The 15,348-nt window shown below is 38.3% G+C and overlaps 1 long non-coding RNA gene across 3 annotated transcripts in view; it reads right to left on the bottom strand.

Moving 5' to 3' along the window:
• Window positions 1–15,348, bottom strand: part of LOC138854413 (uncharacterized) — a 68,717-nt gene that overhangs the window by 42,841 nt on the left and 10,528 nt on the right. For 2 of the 3 annotated variants that reach the window (XR_011393611.1, XR_011393613.1), the window contains exons 2-3: window positions 11,891–12,239; window positions 8,255–10,355 (exon numbers count right to left, since the gene is read on the bottom strand). This is a non-coding gene — a long non-coding RNA (uncharacterized lncRNA). Of the gene's footprint in view, window positions 1–8,254; window positions 10,356–11,890; window positions 12,240–15,348 lie in introns of those variants that run through there. The other variant, XR_011393612.1, reaches the window with a different exon arrangement.

The raw sequence follows: 15,348 nt of genomic DNA, 5'->3' as shown, positions 1-15,348 counted from the left end.
ACAACTACTGAATAAACGATGGTGAATATGTTTCCATCTTTGGGTTGCTGAGGGTTCATTATATCCATTACATATGGAATTCTAAACAAGTGATTACATAGTGTAATAATAATTTTTGTATTACATATAAAGTTTAAGTGCTTAATATTACAGCACAAAATACGATACAGTCATCCCCCGAAAATTCATGGTGGGTTACATTCTTAGAGGTCCCATGAAAACAGAATCCTCAAATAAAAGAAAATTGTGTCTACACAATAATGTAGTTACAGATGTTGTTCATTTTTGTATTTCAGAGACTACATCTCTGTAATACAGGTATATTACTCTAATCTGGTTAATGATGATAATGATAAGGAATAATGAGCAGAATAGAGAGATTTGGAAGCAGGGAATCCCAAAGAGTCAAATAGCACTGGATAACATTGTATTCACTGGATGCCCCAACAGTAAAAACATTGGATAATCGAAATCCACAAATAAGGAAGTATGAAAATTTCAAGGGACATTTACAGGCGGGCCCTGCTTATGCAGCAGGCTAGGTTCTGGGCTACTGCTGTATAGCAAAAAAATCACTAAAGTGTTCGCATCGCTATTGGGCCGTGCGGACATGCTGCGCAGTAGCTCCTGATTGAGTTGGCTTTTGCGCAGTGTTGACGTGTACTTAGCTCTGTGAAGACCTGTTTGCGCGCTCTCTACGAATTGAAGCAAGATGCCCTCCATCGAGCAACTTTACCAACAGCTTAAGGAAGAATTGAGGATAGCGAAGTTGGAGATTCGGCGACTGACCGAGGAAAACAAGAAGATTCGTAGTAGTTCTCCTGTTTTGAGTCCTCAGGTCAAGAAGGGAAACTGGTCAGTGGCTAGACAGCAGGGAACGAAGTTGACGATAAAGAAGACAAATGGAAAGATAGAAACGATGAAGAAGAAAGAGACTGCCGTGGAAACTGTTGTGGAAACATCTAATACATTCTCAGTGCTACCCGACGAATGTGAGTCGACTACTGGGAACATCACGACGAACGACACCAAGGAAGGTAAGAATATTGTTGTTGTTGGGGATAGCCAAGTTAGGTATATGGATAGGGCGTTCTGCTTGAAGGACAGGAGTAGGAGACAGAGAGTTTGCTTTCCTGGGGCTGGGATGGAGGATATTGTTAGCTGTCTGGATGACATCATGAGAGGTAATGGGAGCAATCCTATTATCTGTCTCAGTGCTGGAGGCAACGATGTTGGCAGACGTAGGAGTGAAGACCTGATTAGCAGGTATAGGTCAGCAATAGAAATAATTAGGAGTAAGGGTGGGAACCCTGTCATATGTGGTATTTTGCCAAGGAGAGGAGTTGGAAATGAATGGTTGTCCAGGGCAATTGGTGTCAATTGCTGGCTGGACAAATACTGTAAGGAAAATGCGGTAACATTCATTGACAACTGGGACCTCTTCTATGGCAGAAATGACATGTATGCCAGGGATGGGGTTCACTTATCTAGGTCTGGGGTGGTGTTACAAAAAACGCGATTCTAAAAGCTTAGATATCTCCAGTGAATACTAGAAAGGACTGCCCTTCTAGCATCCAGCCTGTTTCTGGGTTTTCGTAACAAGTAGTCAGTATCCTTGTCCAATTATCCATTAAAATTCAGTATTATTCAATAGTGCTTCAGGATTACAACTGGTAGGCTACTAACTAGAGAAATTAAAATTTAATAAATTTATTAATCATTAAGTTGTCTAGAGGTATATTATCAAATTAAATTAATTCAAGCAATCAAAATAAAATCAATCTCTCGAGTTCAATATTATTGTGCTGAACATCAAAATGGTATACAATACCGACAGGTTGTTAGGTAAGACACATATGCAACAGTTAGACAACTTTATTCCGAAACGTTTCGCCTACACAGTAGGCTTCTTCAGACGAATACAGAAAGTAGGCAGGAACAGTAGAGATGTGAAGACGATGTAATCAGTCCATCACCCTTGAAGTCGTAGAATTTGAGGTTGTCAGTCCCTCAGCCTGGAGCAGTTCAGTTCCATAGTCAGGAACTATCTGAAGATCAAGCGACAGTGCAGAGACTTAAATACTGTCGGAAGGAGAGGTGCAGAGTAGTAGTAGTAGTGAAAATGTAGCCACTGAGAGGTCATGTCCCTCTCAGATCCAACCCTTTTTCACTTGAAAAGCTTGTCCAAGGTGTTTTCTGTACCAAGATGCCATGTGTTGCAGTGTCTGACAGGATGATGGACTGATTACATCGTCTTCACATCTCTACTGTTCCTGCCTACTTTCTGTATTCGTCTGAAGAAGCCTACTGTGTAGGCGAAACGTTTCGGAATAAAGTTGTCTAACTGTTGCATATGTGTCTTACCTAACAACCTGTCGGTATTGTATACCATTTTGATGTTCATCCTGTCAGACACTGCAACACATGGCATCTTGGTACAGAAAACACCTTGGACAAGCTTTTCAAGTGAAAAAGGGTTGGATCTGAGAGGGACATGACCTCTCAGTGGCTACATTTTCACTACTACTACTACTCTGCACCTCTCCTTCCGACAGTATTTAAGTCTCTGCACTGTCGCTTGATCTTCAGATAGTTCCTGACTATGGAACTGAACTGCTCCAGGCTGAGGGACTGACAACCTCAAATTCTACGACTTCAAGGGTGATGGACTGATTACATCGTCTTCACATCTCTACTGTTCCTGCCTACTTTCTGTATTCGTCTGAAGAAGCCTACTGTGTAGGCGAAACGTTTCAGAATAAAGTTGTCTAACTGTTGCATATGTGTCTTACCTAACAACATTATTGTGCTGAAAGCACATATCACATTTATAATTCTTAAGTACCGTCTGGTACATTAACATTTAATAAGATATTACAAATATGTACAAGTAAGTTTGTGTATGCGTGTAAGTGCTCTAAGTAGTTCACTATGTCTCATGACTCGACTAGACTTAAACAAGTGACTGACAAAGTCCTCTAATAAACTAACTTCTTGACCGACTGGCAACCCGAACAGTCTGCTTGAACAATGAAAAGAATGCTAAGCCCAATAGCCATATAACAAGCGACTGCGACACAATCAGGATCAAGGAGATAACATAACGACACTAAGTAGGGACCATCAGCAGATCCTCAACAAAAGTTACAAAACTCCCTTACTACTGAATCTAAGTTCAGCATAGGAAAAACCCGACTGTGACAATACACAGAAACCAGTACAAAATTAGGTCAGAAGCTATAGCTAAGGACCTGAGATGTTCAGAGTGTCTAAGCGACACACAACCTCAGTACAACGTCGAAAATCACTAAGTCTATACAATGTTCTGTGAACAGAGTTCTACAGAACTAACAAGAATAATGAGACAGACAATCTGTCCAACCACCAAGCGAGTCTAGAGCAGACTGAATACTTCACGAGAGGTGAGGACCCCCCCCCCCTCGATCACGTGATAGCCCCATGGACAGCACAGCTCAGAAGCCGGCAGTATAACGAGCGACAAGCGATAATTACAGTAGTTTGACAATCAAGACTTGAACTGAGCACATATTATGTACATCCTAACAACATAAGTCAAATAACAATATAACAGTCAAATAATAATATAAAGTCATACATTTACGATTTAGCTATTATCGCAAATATAAGCAATATAAAATTAAATGAAAAGGTAATATACATTATATATATACATAATAATCATTGTAACCCATTCAGGGGTTGCAACAGGTGGTAGCACTGGCAACTGCAGTGGAGGGAGCAGTTAGGACTTTAAACTAGGAATAGTTAGTGGTATGGGTTTTGGCAGGAAAACAGTGAAGTCCCAGTGTAGTAATATTACGAGTTCTAGGGGAACTAGTAATAAGCAGAACAAGGTAGATATTGAAAAGCCAGGGACTTTGGGTGATAAGGACAGTAATAGGTTTAGTAGAAAAACAGAAATGAGCAGGAAGGGTAAAGAGAAAGGAGAGTCTTTCAATGTTTATTATGCTAATTGCCGTAGTGCTAGGAATAAGATGGGCGAGTTGAGATTAGTTGCTAGTGCAGGTAACATTGATGTATTTGCCTTAACTGAGACGTGGTTTAATTAAAAAAGTCGGGACATGCCTGCGGAATGTCATATTCAGGGTTTTAAACTGTTCCAAGTAGATAGAAGTATCGGGAAGGGGGGTGGGGTGGCATTGTATGTCCGAGATCGCTTGAACTGTTGCATAAAAACGGGTATTAAGTCTGAAGTAACACATACAGAGTCTGTTTAGATAGAATTTTCAGAGGGGCATGAAAAACTGATTTTAGGAGTGATATACCGTCCCCCAAACTTAGATAGGGACCAAGGGAGACTACTATGGGAGGAAATTGATAAGGCCACAAGGAACGATAATGTAGTAATTCTAGGAGACTTTAACTTTAGTCATATTGATTGGAATTTCTTGACTGGGAATTTAGAATCATACGACTTCTTAGAAGTAGTTCAGGATTGTTTTTTGAAGCAGTTTGTGACAGAACCTACAATGGGAAATAACCTGCTTGACTTAGTTATGGTAAACAATGAATCCCTTGTTAATAATTTAGAAATTTCAGAGGAACTGGGTGCTAGCGACCACAAATCAATTACATTTAGCATTGAATGGAAGTACGATAGTAGCGATAACTCAGTAACAGTCCCAAATTTTCGCTTAGCAGATTACGATGGGCTTAGAGAACACTTATCATCTGTTGACTGGGGTAACGAAGTGAGATATCAATATGACAGTTTTCTGAACACTATACATGCTGCTCAAAGAACGTTTATCCCATATAAAGAAATCAGATCAAATAGAAATGACCCAAAATGGATGAATAATAGGCTCAAATATCTACTAGGGCATAAGAAAGGAATTTATAGGCGTATCAAAAGAGGCGAGGGTCATCTTATGAATCAATATATTGACATTAAAAGGGACATTAAAAAGGGGATAAGAAAAGCTAAAAGGGACTATGAAATTAAAGTTGCTAGGGATTCTAAAACTAACCCAAAAAGTTTTTTCCAGGTCTATAGAACAAAAGTTAGAGATAAGATAGGTCCCCTTAAAAATAACTATGGGCACCTTACTGACAAAGAGAATGAAATGTGCTCGATTTTTAATATTATTTTCTCTCAGTTTTTACACAGGAAGACACTAACAATATTCCAGTAATTAATTTTTATAGTGGGCTAGAACAGTTGGGATATAGCCATAAGCCAGTAGATAGGTCTAACATAGTACTCACTATCGATAATGAGGTATGCCACGAAACATCTAAGGTGGCAAATTGCTTTAATTCCTACTACACATCTGTTGCATCAACACTAGTAAGTAAACTACCAGCTGCATCAAATACCTTTAACACAGACTCTGATAAGTTTCAAACATACTATACCAATAAAGGGGTAACCCCAAACAGTTGTCAACTAGTAAGTGTATCTCATGACTTCATTCAAAAAAAACTAAGCAGGTTAAACCCAACTAAGAGCACAGGCCCTGATAACATCCCATCTAAGTTCCTAAAAGATGGTGCTTTTGAACTGTCAATCCCTATTGCTCACATAATAAATCTATCAATCACCACTAATACCGTACCGGAGGGGTTCAAGGAGGCCAGAGTTACTCCTATCTTCAAGAAAAATAATAGGTCTGATGTAAGCAACTATAGACCTGTTAGTATACTCAGTATAATATCTAAAATTCTGGAGAGGGCGGTGTATTCTCAAGTAGTTAAGTACCTTAATGACAACAGCATTCTCCATAGCTATCAATCGGGCTTTAGAAGATCCTACTCAACCGATACCTCCCTTATTAATCTGATGGATTACCTGAGAACTGAAATGTCAAAAGGGAACCTCATAGGTATGGTAACCTTAGACCTGCAATAGGCCTTCGATACTGTCAACCACAATATATTATGTAATAAACTTCAATCTATCGGTATAGGTTCTGTAGACTGGTTTAAGTCCTACCTTAGCAACAGGAGACAAATAGTCAAAATCAACAAAACGGAATCAGAACCCCTGCCGATAACATGTGGAGTTCCCCAAGGTAGTATTCTGGGTCCCTTACTATTCTTATGTTATGTCAATGATATGCCTATCAGTGTCAAGTGCAAACTCCTACTGTATGCAGATGACAGTGCTCTGTTAGTGACAGGTAAAGACCCACAAGATATTGCTAATGTTTTAACACTGGAACTGGAGTCCTGCAGCAAATGGTTAGTAGACAACAAACTATCATTACACCTAGGGAAAACTGAAGCCATTCTCTTTGGAACGAAACATAAACTGAGAAGGGTAAATAATTTTAATGTTCAGTGTAATGGGGAGTCCATCACTTTGGTTTCATCAGTTAAATATCTGGGAATCCCCTTTGACCCATGCATGTCAGGAGAATTGATAGGGAACAGTGTAGTAAAGAAAGCGAATGCCAGGCTGAAGTTCCTGTATAGACAAGCACAGTGTCTACCTACTGAGGCTCGCAGGACCCTATGTCTAGCCCTTATACAATGCCATATGGATTACGCTTGCTCTTCTTGGTACTCTGCCTTGACAAAAAAACTGAAAGATAGACTGCAAATCACCCAGAACAAAATCGTAAGATTCATCCTGGGGCTGGGACCAAGAGAACATGTAGGCCAGGATGAATTACAGCAGTTGGATATGCTGAATGTTGAAGACAGAGTAAAACAACTGAAGCTAAATCATGTTTATAAAATTGCTCACGAACAGTGTCCAGAATATCTTGCTGTCAATTTTGTCAAGGTTGGGAACCAAAGCAATCATAGTACTAGGGGGAGAGAGCACAACTTTGTAGTACCCACAGTCAGTGGCCAGGCTTCAAACACCTTTTATTGTACAGCAATAAAGGAATGGAACAGACTACCCACAAATGTCAAGGCCAGTCATAGCTTGAACCAGTTCAAGAAGACTGCCAAAAAGTGTCTGATGAATGAAGCAACAGAAAGGGAGGGGAATGATTTTCTATTTTTTAGCTAAAATACGTGTAAATTTTACCTTATCCCTAGTAATGACCCTCGTATTGTAGATAGTCGTAATGACCCTCGGGTAGTAGATAGTCTTAATGACCCTCGTATTGTAGATAGTCTTAATGACCCTCGTGTAGTAGATAGTCTTTTTAGTATGATAATAAGATGTTATCTTCATTATAGAATAATAAGAAAATATTATAACCTTTATATTATAATAAGGTAAAAGGACCCCAATGGAAATAAGTCACTCTGTCTGACTTTTTTGGGTTATCCTAGGTTCTCTACACATATGCTGCTATGTATGATAATTCTATGTAACTGTATTGTGTATACCTGAATAAATTTACTTACTTACTTACTTACACAGTCACTAGTGAAATGGTTGTGAAGCAGATAGACAGACTGAAGCAAAATAAGTCGCCGGGTCCTGATGAGGTTTTTTCAAGGGTTCTTAAGGAATGCAAAATGGAACTCTGTGAACCATTAACTAATATTTTTAATTTATCTCTTCAAACAGGTGTAGTGTCTGATATGTGGAAGATGGCTAATGTAATTCCTATTTTTAAAACAGGGGACAAGTCGTTACCGTCAAATTACCGCCCAATAAGCCTGACCTCAATTGTAGGCAAATTACTAGAGTCAATTATAGCTGAGATTATAAGAAGCCATCTCAATAAGCATAGCTTGATTAATGATACTCAGCATGGATTCACAAGAGGCCGGTCTTGTCTAACTAATTTATTAACTTTCTTCAGTAAAGCTTTTGAGGCTGTTGACCACGATAAAGAATTTGATATTATTTACTTAGATTTTAGTAAGGCTTTTGATAGAGTTCCGCACCATAGACTGTTAAAGAAAGTGGCAGCTCATGGCATTGGGGGAAAAGTGCTCTCGTGGATCGAGTCATGGCTCACAGACAGGAAGCAGTGTCCATAAATGGGGTTAAATCCGAGTGGGGATCTGTAACAAGTGGTGTTCCACAGGGATCAGTCTTGGGCCCGTTGTTGTTTATAATATATATCAATGATCTTGATGAGGGAATTACTAGTGATATGAGCAAATTCGCCGATGACACAAAGATAGGTAGGATAATTGATTCAAACGTAGATGTTATGGAACTTCAGGAGGATTTAAACAAACTCTATTCTTGGTCAGAAAAGTGGCAGATGCAGTTCAATGTAGATAAATGCAAGGTTCTGAAGCTTGGGAGTGCCCATAACCCTAGTACTTATAAGTTAAATGATGTAGAACTTAGCCATACAGATTGCAAAAAGGACTTGGGGGTTATGGTGAGCAGCAACCTTAAACCAAGACAGCAATGCCTAAGCGTACGTAATAAGGCAAATAGATTACTGGGATTTATATCAAGAAGTGTAAGCAACAGAAGTCCAGAGGTCATACTGCAGCTTTATACATCATTAGTAAGGCCTCACCTAGATTATGCAGCTCAGTTCTGGTCTCCATATTACAGAATGGACATAAATTTGTTAGAAAACATTCAGCGTAGGATGACTAAATTAATACATAGCATTAGAAATCTTCCTTATGAAGAAAGATTGAATACTCTTAAGTTACATTCACTTGTTAGACGAAGAATGAGGGGAGACCTGATTGAAGTGTATAAGTGGAAGATAGGTATTAATAAAGGGGATATTAATAAGGTCTTGAGGATGTCTCTCCAAGAGAGAACCCGCAGTAATGGATTTAAATTAGATAAGTTTAGATTTAGAAAGGACATAGGAAAGTACTGGTTTGGAAATAGGGTAGTTGATGAGTGGAACAGTCTACCTAGTTGGGTTATTGAGGCTGGGACTTTGGGTAGTTTCAAATTTAGGTTGGATAAGTACATGAGTGGGAGGGGTTGGATTTGAGTGGGACTTTCACATCAGAGCTTATTTCTTGGGTGGCATTGAAAATTGGGTTGGGCAAATGTTTTGTTAGTGGGATGAATTGTAAAGGACCTGCCTAGTATGGGCCAACAGGCCTCCTGCAGTGTTCCTCCTTTCTTATGTTCTTATGTTCTTATAACCATTTTTCACTTTCAAATACCTTTAAAAGTCTGATAACATGTTTACACTATCGTAATTTAGTGAGCAACAGAGCTAGGCCTAAAAAATGTATATACAGTCCACACATTACTTACCTCAAAATATTTTCATCCTTAGCTTAAAGTGAGTGGTGGATATATTTACTGTAGGAAGTTTGAATCACTGAAGAATGAGTAAAATTGAAAATTGCTGCATCAGTGAAACACTGTAAAGTAAAGTGCTGTAAAGCAGGACACTCCTGTACATCACTAATCTGGTTAATGGTAAATATTCATATAAAATAAGGAACAGATTAGAGAGATTTGGGTGTGGGGAAACCCAAAGAATCAAATAATATCAAATAACAACTTATCAGTTTTCTAAACCATCACATCACAACAATGTATTCACTGGATGCCCATCAATAAAAAATTGGGTAACCGAAATCCGCAAATAAGGAAGTCCGTAAGTTTGGAGTGACAACTTATGAGATTATATGGGATGTTGGTAACAGATGCAGATGTGTTCAGTTATAATCCCACTTTTCTCAGAACAAGAGCCAAACAAGCAACATCAGTAAACAAAGCCAGAACACATATTTACACTCTAGTCTAACTTAACAATAAATTAAAACTGTTATTACTGTAGGGAATCACTAAGGCCTATAATTATCACATATTGAAAATTTTTAAATCCCAACTTTAATATATTGTAAAATTTTAATTATTTTAAAAAACTGTGCTACAGAACATTAAAAATCATGTTGAAACAAAATACTGAATTTTATCATGTCTTTACAGTTTGAAGGATATACTGGACTGTATATTTCTTGCCTCTCACACACACTAACAAGCATAATTTTAAAAGCAAAATAATACTGACACTTGTAAGTTACCTGTACACTAGATGGTTCAAGTAATAATTACCCCCAGGCCTAGTCCCAGACTAGGCTTTACTGTTGAAGCCCTGATCAATCAGGTTGTCAGTGCTCACTCATAATGCCTGGCTGATCATTAACTTTTTTTTCAAGAACTTTTCAAGTTCCCTCTTGAAGATAGTTTTAAGTATATTTTTGACTAATACACGTATTTCACTGGAGGGCATTGAAAAATCCTGGACTCTTCATGCTTTGTGTATACTGTACATTTATTGATCTCTTATCTTACTTTACAGGTATTTTACAGTCTACCATAGAATACTGTGTTCAAAATACTATCAGGTCAAGATGCTGAATGAAACATTAATCCTGGCTTACAGCACACAACTTACCAGTTTAATATGTATCCTTGTTCAATCTAAACTTTAATACCATAGTTGTTCTCAACTTACCTGAAAAGAAAAAGAAAAAAGTGTTACTGTGGCATAAACTTGCATATAAACATGGCTATTAAAAAAAGAGGCTGTTGGTTCAGTGCCAAAATAATGGACCAGACTGTCCAGCTTTTGGTCTAGCACCAAACATCTTATACTGTATAAGCTTTAGACTACTGACCTGTTAGTGGTAGTATGTACTGAAATCACTGGTGTATATCATATGTGAGAAAGTGTATCAAATTAATACAACTTCCACCTAAGAAGCATAATTTGCACTACTAGTTAGCAGTAATTTACATATTAGTCAGTTTTTTACTTATAATTGACTGAAAAGAAGGAATGTGACAGCAATTAGCATATGCTCCACTATACAGTGGTACCTCAGAATATGAACAGCTCAAAACTCAAACAATTATGTAAGTGTATTTATGTAAGCGCTTTTGTAAGTGTATTTTTGTGGGTCGGAAACAGATTAATCTAATTTACATTATTCCTTATGGGAACAAATTCGTTTGGTATCACAACTCGAACAGCCTTCTGGAACAAATTAAGTTCATATCCCGAGGTACCACTGTATTTCTTTTTCACCTAAGAAGTGGTTTAATTTCAAGCACCCAAAATAGCACAGAAAATAGTTAAATTACAGTAACTGCATAGTTTTATAGCGTGGAATTGGCAAAGAGCATAAATATTAGAATAAGGATATCATACTTTACATATTATAAATTTTTTAACACATCGGTAGTTTCCCAACAAGATTGGGTATACAAATAACCCCACATAACTTCTCTCTTTTATGTGTGGGTTATTTGTATACCCAATCTTGTTGGGAAACTACCGATGTGTTAAAAAATTTATAATATGTAAAGTACGATATCCTTATTCTTAACACACAGACATCACAGTCTAGATAAACACCTCTTTGATATTCCCAGTGTTCACCTGAACCTCTAAAGAAATGTGATGCAAATTAAAGGGTCAAAAATGTAGAATAACTTGTGAGATGAATTAAAAAGCTATTTGCTTAATGAATTCAAACAAAAACTTTAAAAAAAAAAAATGGCATGTTTAATGTATTTCCTTGAAGCAATTCCTAATGAAACTACTTAAATTGCCACTATACTTTCACATCTAAGTTATAAATTACACCACGTTCATTTGTTTTAAATTTAATCATGTGTTCAACTATTACATCATTACTTCCTTATTTGCTTTTTAATTCTCCTAAAGTTGAGTTTCATTGAAATACTAAACCTTAATTTAATGTCTTTCGCTTTAGACTACTATGGTCTTTTCTTTTTAACATATACGTATATGCTGTTCACCTACTACTGTAACTTTAATATATCTTCTTGGGAAAATATAATTATATTTTATCTTAAATTTTTTTGGGACACCACTCACACAGACTTCTCTATTCCCTTTAATGTAAAAAATGCACAGCTGTGCGATTACATATTTGTAGCTATATGAGCAGAGCTATGTCCATGGTGTCCCATCTTCAGCATTTAATGTACCACATAATTTTTAAAAGTTAGGTATTAACCTACCACAGGATGGGACACTGGTGCCGACCATTCTCCGATGTTGTTTCATCACACACTCCATTCTGTTCTTGCTTAAGTCTCATCCGATGAAGAAACTGAGCTATTTCCTCGGCTCTGTCTGTTGCTTTTTCTGGCAACTGTCCTGAATCACTGCATACACTAGCCATTTGATCTAGTGTTGTAGTGTCATATTAAAATGAAGATGTAGTTTCCATGTCACAAGTTACTAAGGGTTGATCAGGTTGTGTTTGCCATCAAGTTCTGGTTATCATTATTATCTAATATCTGGAGGAAGCCCTCACACATTACAAAGTGTGATTTGGCATCTAAACATTAAATTATATTTTATGACCTGTAATATTTATACTGTACATGTTTGACTGAAACTATTTTCATGAAAATAGTTTAGGTAAACATCACAAATATTTCATTACATGTAGTAACTGTATGGTACATTTTTGCCCCATTTTCATTAAAATACCACAATACATTCTATCAACATTTTGAGAAAAATACTGTAAAGGTAAGTTTAGAATGCTTTTAATGGCTAAATGAAAACGAATTGTGACAAAGTCACAATGAAGTCACAGAACCATATCTGAAGCACTGCTGAGTTAACTCTCTCTCAATTTAACAGACTAATAAGGGAGAGCAGGAAGTCAGTAATATCAACTGTGGTGGACAAAGAGCAGACTGCTTTGCTATTACCATAACAACAGGCAATTCTGTAACCAATGGACTCTGTCCACTGTTCCAAATAAAGTGACCCAACGGATTTTTGTCCCACATCTCTGAAGTCCGTTAAATCAAGGGTTTGCCACCATTTCTTGTTGTATTCTTGTTCGAGGCAAGAACTTTAATAGATATTATACAGCTTTGATAACTAGGAGGCAAATTTTGATAACACAATGTATGTTTACCCTAAACCTTGAAAATGAAGCCAAATAATTTCAAGGATAATAGTAACTATTCTGATAACACATCAAGTCCCACCATAGTTATATTTCTAACCAAGAACATTATGAATTCTGAAAAATACTTGTGTAAGTACTTCAATTAGAAAAAAAAATTCTAGTGACTTTGGGCTGTGTAGGTGCTAATTTGCTCATGTTATTGAAAAAATTGTGAAACTTTAAACATTCATTTTCATGTAATAAATTAAAATGAAGGTTTGTTTGCTTCAAACCTTCAATGTTAATCTATCACAATGAGAGGAGGCTTTGGATTGTTACTGGACTGTAGGTGCCAGTTTGCAACACACTACTTCATCCTGACGCTGGCTTCATCTCATAGCTCACACACAGTCTGCAAATTACATTTTCTTAAAAATTTATTATTTTATAGGATTGTAGAGAAATTTAAACAGAATAATACTGAGATAGTATAATATAAACTAAAATTTTAAGTTTTATAATTTCTTATGGGTTTTGTTCCTGATCCAGTACATAGTTACATTTATCTCTTCTTCCTATAAGGTTTTCATTTATACCTCGAGAATGCCCATCACTGGTGCCACGGTGCCCCATGGCCTGGTCACTAAAGCTCTCGCTTCACACAGCGAGGGTAGAAACATTGGGCATGTTTCTTTACACAGGTTGTCTATGTTCACCCATCAGTAAAATGGGCACCTAGGAGTTAGGTGACCGGTGTGGGTCGCATCCTGGGACAAGGACCTAATTTACCCGAAATGCTTTGCATAATGGGGCTTTCTATATAGTAGTATGTCACTGATGTCAGCTGGGCCAGTATACCATGTACTTGTACTTGCAGTAAATAATGATACTGTATTATTATATTATTATTAACTAGAGGGAGGGTCATGGTACTATTGGCAGGTGCAGCTGCCCTCTGCTCAACCTTACAATTTAATTTCTGTTGGACAGGTTGAGAAAAACTCCTGATGTGTGTGTGTGTATGTTTGTTAGTTATCATTTTGTCCTAGGCACATGTCGATTAGACACTAGGCCTGTAGTATGCATGTATGTATGTATGTATGTATGTACTCACCTAGTTGTACTCACCCAGTGTTGAGGTTGCAGGGGTCGAGTCCTAGCTCCTGGCCCTGCCTCTTCACTGGTTGCTACTAGGTCACTGTGTACTCACCTAGTTGAGGTTGCAGGGGTCGAGTCCAAGCTCCTGACCCGCGTCTTCACTGGTCGCTACTAGGTCACTCTCCCTGAACCATGAGCTTTATCATACCTCTGCTTAAAGCTATGTATGGATCCTGCCTCCACTACATCGCTTCCCAAACTATTCCACTTCCTGACTACTCTGTGGCTGCAGAAATATTTCCTAACATCCCTGTGATTCATCTGTGTCTTCAGCTTCCAACTGTGTCCCCGTGTTGTTGTGTCCAGTCTCTGGAACATCCTGTCTTTGTCCACCTTGTCAATTCCTCTCAGTATTTTGTAAGTCGTTATTATGTCCCCCCTATCTCTCCTGTCCTCCAGTGTTGTCAGGTTGATTTCCCTTAACCTCTCCTCGTAGGACATACCTCTTAGCTCTGGGACTAGTCTTGTTGCAAACCTTTGCACTTTCTCAAATTTCTTTACATACTTGGCTAGGTGTGGGTTCCAAACTGGTGTCGCATACTCCAATATGGGCCTAACATACACGGTGTACAGGGTCCTGAACGATTCCTTATTAAGATGTCGGAATGCTGTTCTGAGGTTTGCCAGGTGCCCATATGCTGCAGCAGTTATTTGGTTGATGTGCGCTTCAGGAGATGTGCCTGATGTTATACTCACCCCAAGATCTTTTTCCTTGAGTGAGGTTTGTGTGTGTGTGTGTGTGTGTGTGTGTGTACTCACCTAATTGTGGTTACAGGGGTCTAGACTCAGCTCCTGGCCCCACCTCTTCACTGAGTGCTACTAGGTACTCTCTCCCTGCTCCATGAGCTTTATCATATTTCATCTTAAAGCTGTATGGTTCCTGCCTACACTACCTCACTTGATAGAGTAGTCAGGAAGTGGAATACCCTATGACTGAAGAAATACTTCCAAACATCCCTTTGAATCATCTCGGTCTTCAACTTCCAATTGTGGCCCCTTGTTTCTGTGTCCCCTCTCTGGAACATCCTATCTCTGTCCACCTTGTCTATTCTATGCAGTATTTTGCATGCTGTTACCATGTCTCCCCTAACCCTCCTGTCCTTCAGTGTCGTCAGGCCGATTTCCCCTCAACCTTTCTTCGTAGGACATTTCCCTTAGCTCTGGAACTAACCTTGTCACAAACCTTTGCACTTTCTCTAATTTCTTGAAGTGCTTGATCAAGTGTGGGTTCCAAACAGGTGCTGCATACTCCAATATGGGCCTGACGTACACGGTGTACAGTGTCTTGAATGATTCCTTACTAAGGTATCAGAACGCTATTCTCAGGTTTGCCAGGCGTCCATATGCTGCAGCATTTATCTGGTTGATGTGTGCTTCCGGAGACGTGCTCGGTATTATGCTCACCCCAAG

The sequence above is a fragment of the Cherax quadricarinatus genome, chromosome 4, assembly GCF_038502225.1.
Source record: "Cherax quadricarinatus isolate ZL_2023a chromosome 4, ASM3850222v1, whole genome shotgun sequence".
NCBI classification, from domain to species: domain Eukaryota; kingdom Metazoa; phylum Arthropoda; class Malacostraca; order Decapoda; family Parastacidae; genus Cherax; species Cherax quadricarinatus.
Note: the sequence above shows the minus strand (reverse complement) of the source record. Positions and strands in the feature narration are given on the sequence as shown.